This window comes from Hippocampus zosterae, chromosome 20 (genome assembly GCF_025434085.1).
Source record: "Hippocampus zosterae strain Florida chromosome 20, ASM2543408v3, whole genome shotgun sequence".
Taxonomy (NCBI): Eukaryota; Metazoa; Chordata; class Actinopteri; order Syngnathiformes; family Syngnathidae; genus Hippocampus; species Hippocampus zosterae.
This window is the reverse complement of record NC_067470.1, coordinates 12,020,752-12,031,232: the sequence shown is the minus strand read 5'-3', so window position 1 is coordinate 12,031,232 and position 10,481 is coordinate 12,020,752. Positions and strand designations below refer to the sequence as shown.

General features: G+C 63.0%; 1 long non-coding RNA gene across 3 annotated transcripts; it reads right to left on the bottom strand.

The window, feature by feature from the left end:
* Nucleotides 1-333: 333 nt before the first annotated feature.
* On the bottom strand, nt 334-10,193 carry LOC127593105 (uncharacterized). 3 transcript variants are annotated; one of them, XR_007960320.1, is made up of 5 exons: nt 10,100-10,193; nt 8,554-8,616; nt 6,481-6,564; nt 2,657-2,698; nt 339-400 (listed from the first exon to the last, which is right to left on the bottom strand). It is a non-coding gene; the product is annotated as an uncharacterized LOC127593105 (long non-coding RNA). The 3 variants fall into 3 exon arrangements; XR_007960321.1 differs by lacking the exon at nt 2,657-2,698 and having other exon boundaries at nt 334-400; nt 10,100-10,186; XR_007960319.1 differs by lacking the exon at nt 8,554-8,616.
* Between the last annotated feature and the right edge of the window lie 288 nt (nt 10,194-10,481).

The window sequence follows — 10,481 nt, the reverse complement described above, 5'->3', positions numbered from 1 at the left end:
TCCAACACTATTCACCCCGGCCAAGAGGCCTCTTCCCCGGCCACACTCGGCTGCCGGGCCGGCCTGCACCCCGCCATTGAGACTGCACGGGGATTATTATTTTTTTATCTCTCAACCTGTCCAAGAGGCCTGCTGCCCGCCGCACTCGGCGGCCGAGTGCAGCCTGCTCCCTGCCATTGAGACTGAACGGAGATTTTTTTTTTTTTTAACTCGGCCGCCGGGCCGGGGCGGGCTTTGCCCCCGGTACCTCCAGCCGCTACTATTTCCGCGGGCCGCGTTCCAACACTATTCACCCCGGCCAAGAGGCCTCTTACCCGGCCACACTCGGCCGCCGTACCCCCAGCCTTACCCCTGGTACCCCCAGCAGCACCCCTGGTACCCCCAGCCATACCCCTGGTACCTCCAACGGTCTTTTGCCTACGAAACCGCCGTCGGGCGGACACAAACGGTATGGCAGACCCGCTCAGCCATTGAGAATGAATGGGGGGATTTTCTCATTTTCCCAATCCGACCAAGACGCCTCCCCGCCGGCCACGCTCGGCGACGCCGCCGGGCCTCTCCTCCGGTGCTCACGATGACTTCCGCGGGCCGCGTTCCAACACCTTTAATCCGAGCAAGACGCCTCCCCGCCGGCCACGCTCGGCGACGCCGCCGGGGCTTTCCTCCGGTGCTCGCGATGACTTTCGCGGGCCGCGTTCCAACACCTTTATTCCGACCAAGACGCCTCCCGGTCCGGCCGCACTCCGCCGCCGGGCCGGCCCGCACCCCGCCATTGAGACTGCACGGGGATTATTATTTTTTCATCTCTCAACCTTTCCAAGAGGCCTGCTGCCCGCCGCACTGCGCCGCCGGGCCGACCCGCAACCCGCCATTGAGACTGCACGGGGATTATTTTTTTTATCTCTCAACCTGTCCAAGAGGCCTGCTGCCCGCTGCACTCCGCCGCCGGGCCGGCCCGCACCCCGCCATTGAGACTGCACGGGGATTATTATTTTTTTATCTCTCAACCTGTCCAAGAGGCCTGCTGCCCGCTCCACTCGGCGGCCGAGTGCAGCCTGCTCCCTGCCATTGAGACTGAACGAGGATTATAATTTTTTTTAACTCGGCCGCCGGGCCGGGGCGGGCTTCGCCCCCGGTACCTCCAGCCGCTACTATTTCCGCGTGCCGCGTTCCAACACTATTCACCCCGGCCAAGATGCCTCTTCCCCGGCCACACTCCGCCGCCGGGCCGGCCCGCACCCCGCCATTGAGACTGCACGGGGATTATTATTTTTTTATCTCTCAACCTGTCCAAGAGGCCTGCTGTCCGCCGCACTCCGCCGCCGGGCCGGCCCGCACCCCGCCATTGAGACTGCACGGGGATTATTATTTTTTTATCTCTCAACCTGTCCAAGAGGCCTGCTGCCCGCCGCACTCCGCCGCCGGGCCGGCCCGCACCCCGCCATAGAGACTGCACGGGGATTATTATTTTTTAATCTCTCAACCTGTCCAAGAGGCCTTCTGCCCGCCGCACTCGGCGGCCGAGTGCAGCCTGCTCCCCGCCATTGAGACTGAACGGGGATTTTTTTTTTTTTAATTCGGCCGCCGGGACGGGGCGGGCTTCGCCCCCGGTACCTCACGCCGCTACTATTTACGCGGGCTGCGTTCCAACACTATTCACCCCGGCCAAGAGGCCTCTTCCCCGGCCACACTCGGCCGCCGGGCCGGCCCGCACCCCGCCATTGAGACTGCACGGGGATTATTATTTTTTTATCTCTCAACCTGTCCAAGAGGCCTGCTGCACGCCGCACTCGGCGGCCGAGTGCAGCCTGCTCCCTGCCATTGAGACTGAACGGGGATTATAATTTTTTTTAACTCGGCCGCCGGGCTGGGGCGGGTTTCGCCCCGGTACCTCCAGCCGCTACTATTTCCGCGGGCCGCGTTCCAACACTATTCACCCCGGCCAAGATGCCTCTTCCCCGGCCACACTCCGCCGCCGGGCCGGCCCGCACCCCGCCATTGAGACTGCACGGGGATTATTATTTTTTTATCTCTCAACCTGTCCAAGAGGCCTGCTGCCCGCCGCACTCCGCCACCGGGCCGGCCCGCACCCCGCCATTGAGACTGCACGGGATTATTATTTTTTTATCTCTCAACCTGTCCAAGAGGCATGCTGCCCGCCGCACTCGGTGGCCGAGTGCAGCCTGCTCCCTGCCATTGAGACTGAACGGGGATTATAATTTTTTTTAACTCGGCCGCAGGGCCGGGGCGGGTTTCGCCCCCGGTACCTCCAGCCGCTACTATTTCAGCGGGCCGCGTTCCAACACTATTCACCCCGGCCAAGAGGCCTCTTCCCCGGCCACACTCGGCCGCCGGGCCGGCCTGCACCCCGCCATTGAGACTGCACGGGGATTATTATTTTTTTATCTCTCAACCTGTCCAAGAGGCCTGCTGCCCGCCCCACTCGGCGGCCGAGTGCAGCCTGCTCCCTGCCATTGAGACTGAACGGGGATTATAATTTTTTTTAACTCGGCCACCTGGCCGGGGCGGGCTTCGCCCCCGGTACCTCCAGCCGCTACTATTTCCGCGGGCCGCGTTCCAACACTATTCACCCCGGCCAAGAGGCCTCTTACCCGGCCACACTCGGCCGCCGGACCCCCAGCCTTACCCCTGGTACCCCCAGCAGCACCCCTGGTACCCCCAGCCATACCCCTGGTACCTCCAACGGTCTTTTGCCTACGAAACCGCCGTCGGGCGGACACAAACGGTATGGTAGACCCGCTCAGCCATTGAGAATGAATGGGGGGATTTTCTCATTTTCCCAATCCGACCAAGACGCCTCCCCGCCGGCCACGCTCGGCGACGCCGCCGGGCCTCTCCTCCGGTGCTCACGATGACTTCCGCGGGCCGCGTTCCAAAACCTTTAATCCGAGCAAGACGCATCCCCGCCGGCCACGCTCGGTGACGCCGCCGGGGCTTTCCTCCGGTGCTCGCGATGACTTTCGCGGGCCGCGTTCCAACACCTTTATTCCGACCAAGACGCCTCCCGGTCCGGCCGCACTCCGCCGCCGGGCCGGCCCGCACCCCGCCATTGAGACTGCACGGGGATTATTATTTTTTCATCTCTCAACCTTTCCAAGAGGCCTGCTGCCCGCCGCACTGCGCCGCCGGGCCGACCCGCAACCCGCCATTGAGACTGCACGGGGATTATTTTTTTTATCTCTCAACCTGTCCAAGAGGCCTGCTGCCCGCTGCACTCCGCCGCCGGGCCGGCCCGCACCCCGCCATTGAGACTGCACTGGGATTATTATTTTTTTATCTCTCAACCTGTCCAAGAGGCCTGCTGCCCGCCGCGCTCGGCGGCTGAGTGCAGCCTGCTCCCTGCCATTGAGACTGAACGGGGATGATTATTTTTTTTAACTCGGCCGCAGGGCCGGGGCGGGCTTCGCCGCCGGTACCTCCAGCCGCTACTATTTCAGCGGGCCGCGTTCCAACACTATTCACCCCGGCCAAGAGGCCTCTTCCCCGGCCACACTCGGCCGCCGGGCCGGCCTGCACCCCGCCATTGAGACTGCACGGGGATTATTATTTTTTTATCTCTCAACCTGTCCAAGAGGCCTGCTGCCCGCTCCACTCGGCGGCCGAGTGCAGCCTGCTCCCTGCCATTGAGACTGAACGAGGATTATAATTTTTTTTAACTCGGCCGCCGGGCCGGGGCGGGCTTCGCCCCCGGTACCTCCAGCCGCTACTATTTCCGCGGGCCGCGTTCCAACACTATTCACCCCGGCCAAGATGCCTCTTCCCCGGCCACACTCCGCCGCCGGGCCGGCCCGCACCCCGCCATTGAGACTGCACGGGGATTATTATTTTTTTATCTCTCAACCTGTCCAAGAGGCCTGCTGCCCGCCGCACTCCGCCGCCGGGCCGGCCCGCACCCCGCCATTGAGACTGCACGGGGATTATTAATTTTTTATCTCTCAACCTGTCCAAGAGGCCTGCTGCCCGCCGCACTCCGCCGCCGGGCCGGCCCGCACCCCGCCATTGAGACTGCACGGGGATTATTATTTTTTTATCTCTCAACTTGTCCAAGAGGCCTGCTGCCCGCCGCACTCCGCCGCCGGGCCGGCCCGCACCCCGCCATAGAGACTGCACGGGGATTATTATTTTTTAATCTCTCAACCTGTCCAAGAGGCCTGCTGCCCGCCGCACTCGGCGGCCGAGTGCAGCCTGCTCCCCGCCATTGAGACTGAACGGGGATTTTTTTTTTTTAATTCGGCCGCCGGGACGGGGCGGGCTTCGCCCCCGGTACCTCACGCCGCTACTATTTACGCGGGCTGCGTTCCAACACTATTCACCCCGGCCAAGAGGCCTCTTCCCCGGCCACACTCGGCCGCCGGGCCGGCCCGCACTCCGCCATTGAGACTGCACGGGGATTATTATTTTTTTATCTCTCAACCTGTCCAAGAGGCATGCTGCCCGCCGCACTCGGTGGCCGAGTGCAGCCTGCTCCCTGCCATTGAGACTGAACGGGGATCATAATTTTTTTTAACTCGGCCGCAGGGCCGGGGCGGGTTTCGCCCCCGGTACCTCCAGCCGCTACTATTTCAGCGGGCCGTGTTCCAACACTATTCACCCCGGCCAAGAGGCCTCTTCCCCGGCCACACTCGGCCGCCGGGCCGGCCTGCACCCCGCCATTGAGACTGCACGGGGATTATTATTTTTTTATCTCTCAACCTGTCCAAGAGGCCTGCTGCCCGCCCCACTCGGCGGCCGAGTGCAGCCTGCTCCCTGCCATTGAGACTGAACGGGGATTATAATTTTTTTTAACTCGGCCACCGGGCCGGGGCGGGCTTCGCCCCCGGTACCTCCAGCCGCTACTATTTCCGCGGGCCGCGTTCCAACACTATTCACCCCGGCCAAGAGGCCTCTTACCCGGCAACACTCGGCCGCCGGACCCCCAGCCTTACCCCTGGTACCCCCATCAGCACCCCTGGTACCCCCAGCCATACCCCTGGTACCTCCAACGGTCTTTTGCCTACGAAACCGCCGTCGGGCGGACACAAACGGTATGGCAGACCCGCTCAGCCATTGAGAATGAATGGGGGGATTTTCTCATTTTCCCAATCCGACCAAGACGCCTCCCCGCCGGCCACGCTCGGCGACGCCGCCGGGCCTCTCCTCCGGTGCTCACGATGACTTCCGCGGGCCGCGTTCCAACACCTTTAATCCGAGCAAGACGCCTCCCCGCCGGCCACGCTCGGCGACGCCGCCGGGGCTTTCCTCCGGTGCTCGCGATGACTTCCGCGGGCCGCGTTCCAACACCTCTATTCCGACCAAGACGCCTCCCGGTCCGGCCGCACTCCGCCGCCGGGCCGGCCCGCACCCCGCCATTGAGACTGCACGGGGATTATTATTTTTTCATCTCTCAACCTTTCCAAGAGGCCTGCTGCCCGCCGCACTGCGCCGCCGGACCGACCCGCAACCCGCCATTGAGACTGCACGGGGATTATTTTTTTTTATCTCTCAACCTGTCCAAGAGGCCTGCTGCCCGCCGCACTCCGCCGCCGGGCCGGCCCGCACCCCGCCATTGAGACTGCACTGGGATTATTATTTTTTTATCTCTCAACCTGTCCAAGAGGCCTGCTGCCCGCCGCACTCGGCGGCCGAGTGCAGCCTGCTCCCTGCCATTGAGACTGAACGGGCATTATAATTTTTTTTAACTCGGCCGCCGGGCCGGGGCGGGCTTCGCCCCCGGTACCTCCAGCCGCTACTATTTCCGCGGGCCGCGTTCCAACACTATTCACCCCGGCCAAGATGCCTCTTCCCCGGCCACACTCCGCCGCCGGGCCGGCCCGCACCCCGCCATTGAGACTGCACGGGGATTATTATTTTTTTATCTCTCAACCTGTCCAAGAGGCCTGCTGCCCGCCGCACTCCGCCACCGGGCCGGCCCGCACCCCGCCATTGAGACTGCACGGGATTATTATTTTTTTATCTCTCAACCTGTCCAAGAGGCATGCTTCCCGCCGCACTCGGCGGCCGAGTGCAGCCTGCTCCCTGCCATTGAGACTGAACGGGGATTATTTTTTTTTTTAACTCGGCCGCCGGGCCGGGGCGGGCTTCGCCCCCGGTACCTCCAGCCGCTACTATTTCAGCGGGCCGCGTTCCAACACTATTCACCCCGGCCAAGAGGCCTCTTCCCCGGCCACACTCGGCTGCCGGGCCGGCCTGCACCCCGCCATTGAGACTGCACGGGGATTATTTTTTTTTATCTCTCAACCTGTCCAAGAGGCCTGCTGCCCGCCGCACTCGGCGGCCGAGTGCAGCCTGCTCCCTGCCATTGAGACTGAACGGAGATTATTATTTTTTTTAACTCGGCCGCCGGGCCGGGGCGGGCTTTGCCCCCGGTACCTCCAGCCGCTACTATTTCCGCGGGCCGCGTTCCAACACTATTCACCCGGGCCAAGAGGCCTCTTACCCGGCCACACTCGACCGCCGTACCCCCAGCCTTACCCCTGGTACCCCCAGCAGCACCCCTGGTACCCCCAGCAGCACCCCTGGTACCCCCAGCCATACCCCTGGTACCTCCAACGGTCTTTTGCCTACGAAACCGCCGTCGGGCGGACACAAACGGTATGGCAGACCCGCTCAGCCATTGAGAATGAATGGGGGGATTTTCTCATTTTCCCAATCCGACCAAGACGCCTCCCCGCCGGCCACGCTCGGCGACGCCGCCGGGCCTCTCCTCCGGTGCTCGCGATGACTTTCGCGGGCCGCGTTCCAACACCTTTATTCCGACCAAGACGCCTCCCGGTCCGGCCGCACTCCGCCGCCGGGCCGGCCCGCACCCCGCCATTGAGACTGCACTGGGATTATTATTTTTTTATCTCTCAACCTGTCCAAGAGGCCTGCTGCCCGCCGCACTCGGCGGCCGAGTGCAGCCTGCTCCCTGCCATTTAGACTGAACGGGGATGATTATTTTTTTTAACTCGGCCGCAGGGCCGGGGCGGGCTTCGCCCCCGGTACCTCCAGCCGCTACTATTTCAGCGGGCCGCTTTCCAACACTATTCACCCCGGCCAAGAGGCCTCTTCCCCGGCCACACTCGGCCGCCGGGCCGGCCTGCACCCCGCCATTGAGACTGCACGGGGATTATTATTTTTTTATCTCTCAACCTGTCCAAGAGGCCTGCTGCCCGCTCCACTCGGCGGCCGAGTGCAGCCTGCTCCCTGCCATTGAGACTGAACGGGGATTATAATTTTTTTTAACTCGGCCGCCGGGCCGGGGCGGGCTTCGCCCCCGTTACCTCCAGCCGCTACTATTTCCGCGGGCCGCGTTCCAACACTATTCACCCCGGCCAAGAGGCCTATTCCCCGGCCCGCACCCCGCCATTGAGACTGCACGGGAATTATTATTTTTTTATCTCTCAACCTGTCCAAGAGGCCTGCTGCCCGCCGCACTCGCCGCCGGGCCGGCCCGCACCCCGCCATTGAGACTGCATGGGAATTATTATTTTTTTATCTCTCAACCTGTCCAAGAGGCCTGCTGCCCGTCGCAATCGCCGCCGGGCCGGCCTGCACCCTGCCATTGAGACTGAACGGGGATTATTTATTTTTTCAACTTGGCCGCCGGGCCGGGGCGGGCATCGCCCCCGGTACCTCCAGCCGCTACTATTTCAGCGGGCTGCGTTCCAACACTATTCACCCCGGCCAAGAGGCCTCTTCCCCGGCCACACTCGTCCGCCGGGCCGGCCCGCACCCCGCCATTGAGACTGCACGGGAATTATTATGTTTTTATCTCTCAACCTGTCCAAGAGGCCTGCAGCCCGCCGCAATCGCCGCCGGGCCGGCCCGCACCCCGCCATTGAGACTGAACGGGGATTATTATTTTTTTTAACTCGGCCGCCGGGCCGGGGCGGGCATCGCCCCCGGTACCTCCAGCCGCTACTATTTCCGCGGGCCGCGTTCCAACACTATTAACCCCGGCCAAGAGGCCTCTTCCCCGGCCACACTCTGCCACCGGGCCGGCCCGCACCCTGCCATTGAGACTGACCGGGGATTATTTATTTTTTTAACTTGGCCGCCGGGCCGGGGCGGGCATCGCCCCCGGTACCTCCAGCCGCTACTATTTCCGCGGGCCGCGTTCCAACACTATTCACCCCGGCCAAGAGGCCTCTTCACTGGCCACACTCGTCCGCCGGGCCGGCCCGCACCCCGCCATTGAGACTGCACGGGAATTATTATTTTTTTATCTCTCAACCTGTCCAAGAGGCCTGCTGCCCGCCGCACTCGCCGCCGGGCCGGCCCGCACCCCGCCATTGAGACTGCATGGGAATTATTATTTTTTTATCTCTCAACCTGTCCAAGAGGACTGCTGCCCGCTGCAATCGCCGCCGGGCCGGCCCGCACCCTGCCATTGAGACTGAACAGGGATTATTTATTTTTTTAACTTGGCCGCCGGGCCGGGGCGGGCATCGCCCCCGGTACCTCCAGCCGCTACTATTTCCGCGGGCCGCGTTCCAACACTATTCACCCCGGCCAAGAAGCCTCTTACCCGGCAACACTCGGCCGCCGGACCCCCAGCCTTACCCCTGGTACCCCCAGCAGCACCCCTGGTACCCCCAGCCATACCCCTGGTACCTCCAACGGTCTTTTGCCTACGAAACCGCCGTCGGGCGGACACAAACGGTATGGCAGACCCGCTCAGCCATTGAGAATGAATGGGGGGATTTTCTCATTTTCCCAATCCGACCAAGACGCCTCCCCGCCGGCCACGCTCGGCGACGCCGCCGGGCCTCTCCTCCGGTGCTCACGATGACTTCCGCGGGCCGCGTTCCAACACCTTTAATCCGAGCAAGACGCCTCCCCGCCGGCCACGCTCGGCGACGCCGCCGGGGCTTTCCTCCGGTGCTCGCGATGACTTCCGCGGGCCGCGTTCCAACACCTCTATTCCGACCAAGACGCCTCCCGGTCCGGCCGCACTCCGCCGCCGGGCCGGCCCGCACCCCGCCATTGAGACTGCACGGGGATTATTATTTTTTCATCTCTCAACCTTTCCAAGAGGCCTGCTGCCCGCCGCACTGCGCCGCCGGACCGACCCGCAACCCGCCATTGAGACTGCACGGGGATTATTTTTTTTTATCTCTCAACCTGTCCAAGAGGCCTGCTGCCCGCCGCACTCCGCCGCCGGGCCGGCCCGCACCCCGCCATTGAGACTGCACTGGGATTATTATTTTTTTATCTCTCAACCTGTCCAAGAGGCCTGCTGCCCGCCGCACTCGGCGGCCGAGTGCAGCCTGCTCCCTGCCATTGAGACTGAACGGGCATTATAATTTTTTTTAACTCGGCCGCCGGGCCGGGGCGGGCTTCGCCCCCGGTACCTCCAGCCGCTACTATTTCCGCGGGCCGCGTTCCAACACTATTCACCCCGGCCAAGATGCCTCTTCCCCGGCCACACTCCGCCGCCGGGCCGGCCCGCACCCCGCCATTGAGACTGCACGGGGATTATTATTTTTTTATCTCTCAACCTGTCCAAGAGGCCTGCTGCCCGCCGCACTCCGCCACCGGGCCGGCCCGCACCCCGCCATTGAGACTGCACGGGATTATTATTTTTTTATCTCTCAACCTGTCCAAGAGGCATGCTTCCCGCCGCACTCGGCGGCCGAGTGCAGCCTGCTCCCTGCCATTGAGACTGAACGGGGATTATTTTTTTTTTTAACTCGGCCGCCGGGCCGGGGCGGGCTTCGCCCCCGGTACCTCCAGCCGCTACTATTTCAGCGGGCCGCGTTCCAACACTATTCACCCCGGCCAAGAGGCCTCTTCCCCGGCCACACTCGGCTGCCGGGCCGGCCTGCACCCCGCCATTGAGACTGCACGGGGATTATTTTTTTTTATCTCTCAACCTGTCCAAGAGGCCTGCTGCCCGCCGCACTCGGCGGCCGAGTGCAGCCTGCTCCCTGCCATTGAGACTGAACGGAGATTATTATTTTTTTTAACTCGGCCGCCGGGCCGGGGCGGGCTTTGCCCCCGGTACCTCCAGCCGCTACTATTTCCGCGGGCCGCGTTCCAACACTATTCACCCGGGCCAAGAGGCCTCTTACCCGGCCACACTCGACCGCCGTACCCCCAGCCTTACCCCTGGTACCCCCAGCAGCACCCCTGGTACCCCCAGCAGCACCCCTGGTACCCCCAGCCATACCCCTGGTACCTCCAACGGTCTTTTGCCTACGAAACCGCCGTCGGGCGGACACAAACGGTATGGCAGACCCGCTCAGCCATTGAGAATGAATGGGGGGATTTTCTCATTTTCCCAATCCGACCAAGACGCCTCCCCGCCGGCCACGCTCGGCGACGCCGCCGGGCCTCTCCTCCGGTGCTCGCGATGACTTTCGCGGGCCGCGTTCCAACACCTTTATTCCGACCAAGACGCCTCCCGGTCCGGCCGCACTCCGCCGCCGGGCCGGCCCGCACCCCGCCATTGAGACTGCACTGGGATTATTATTTTT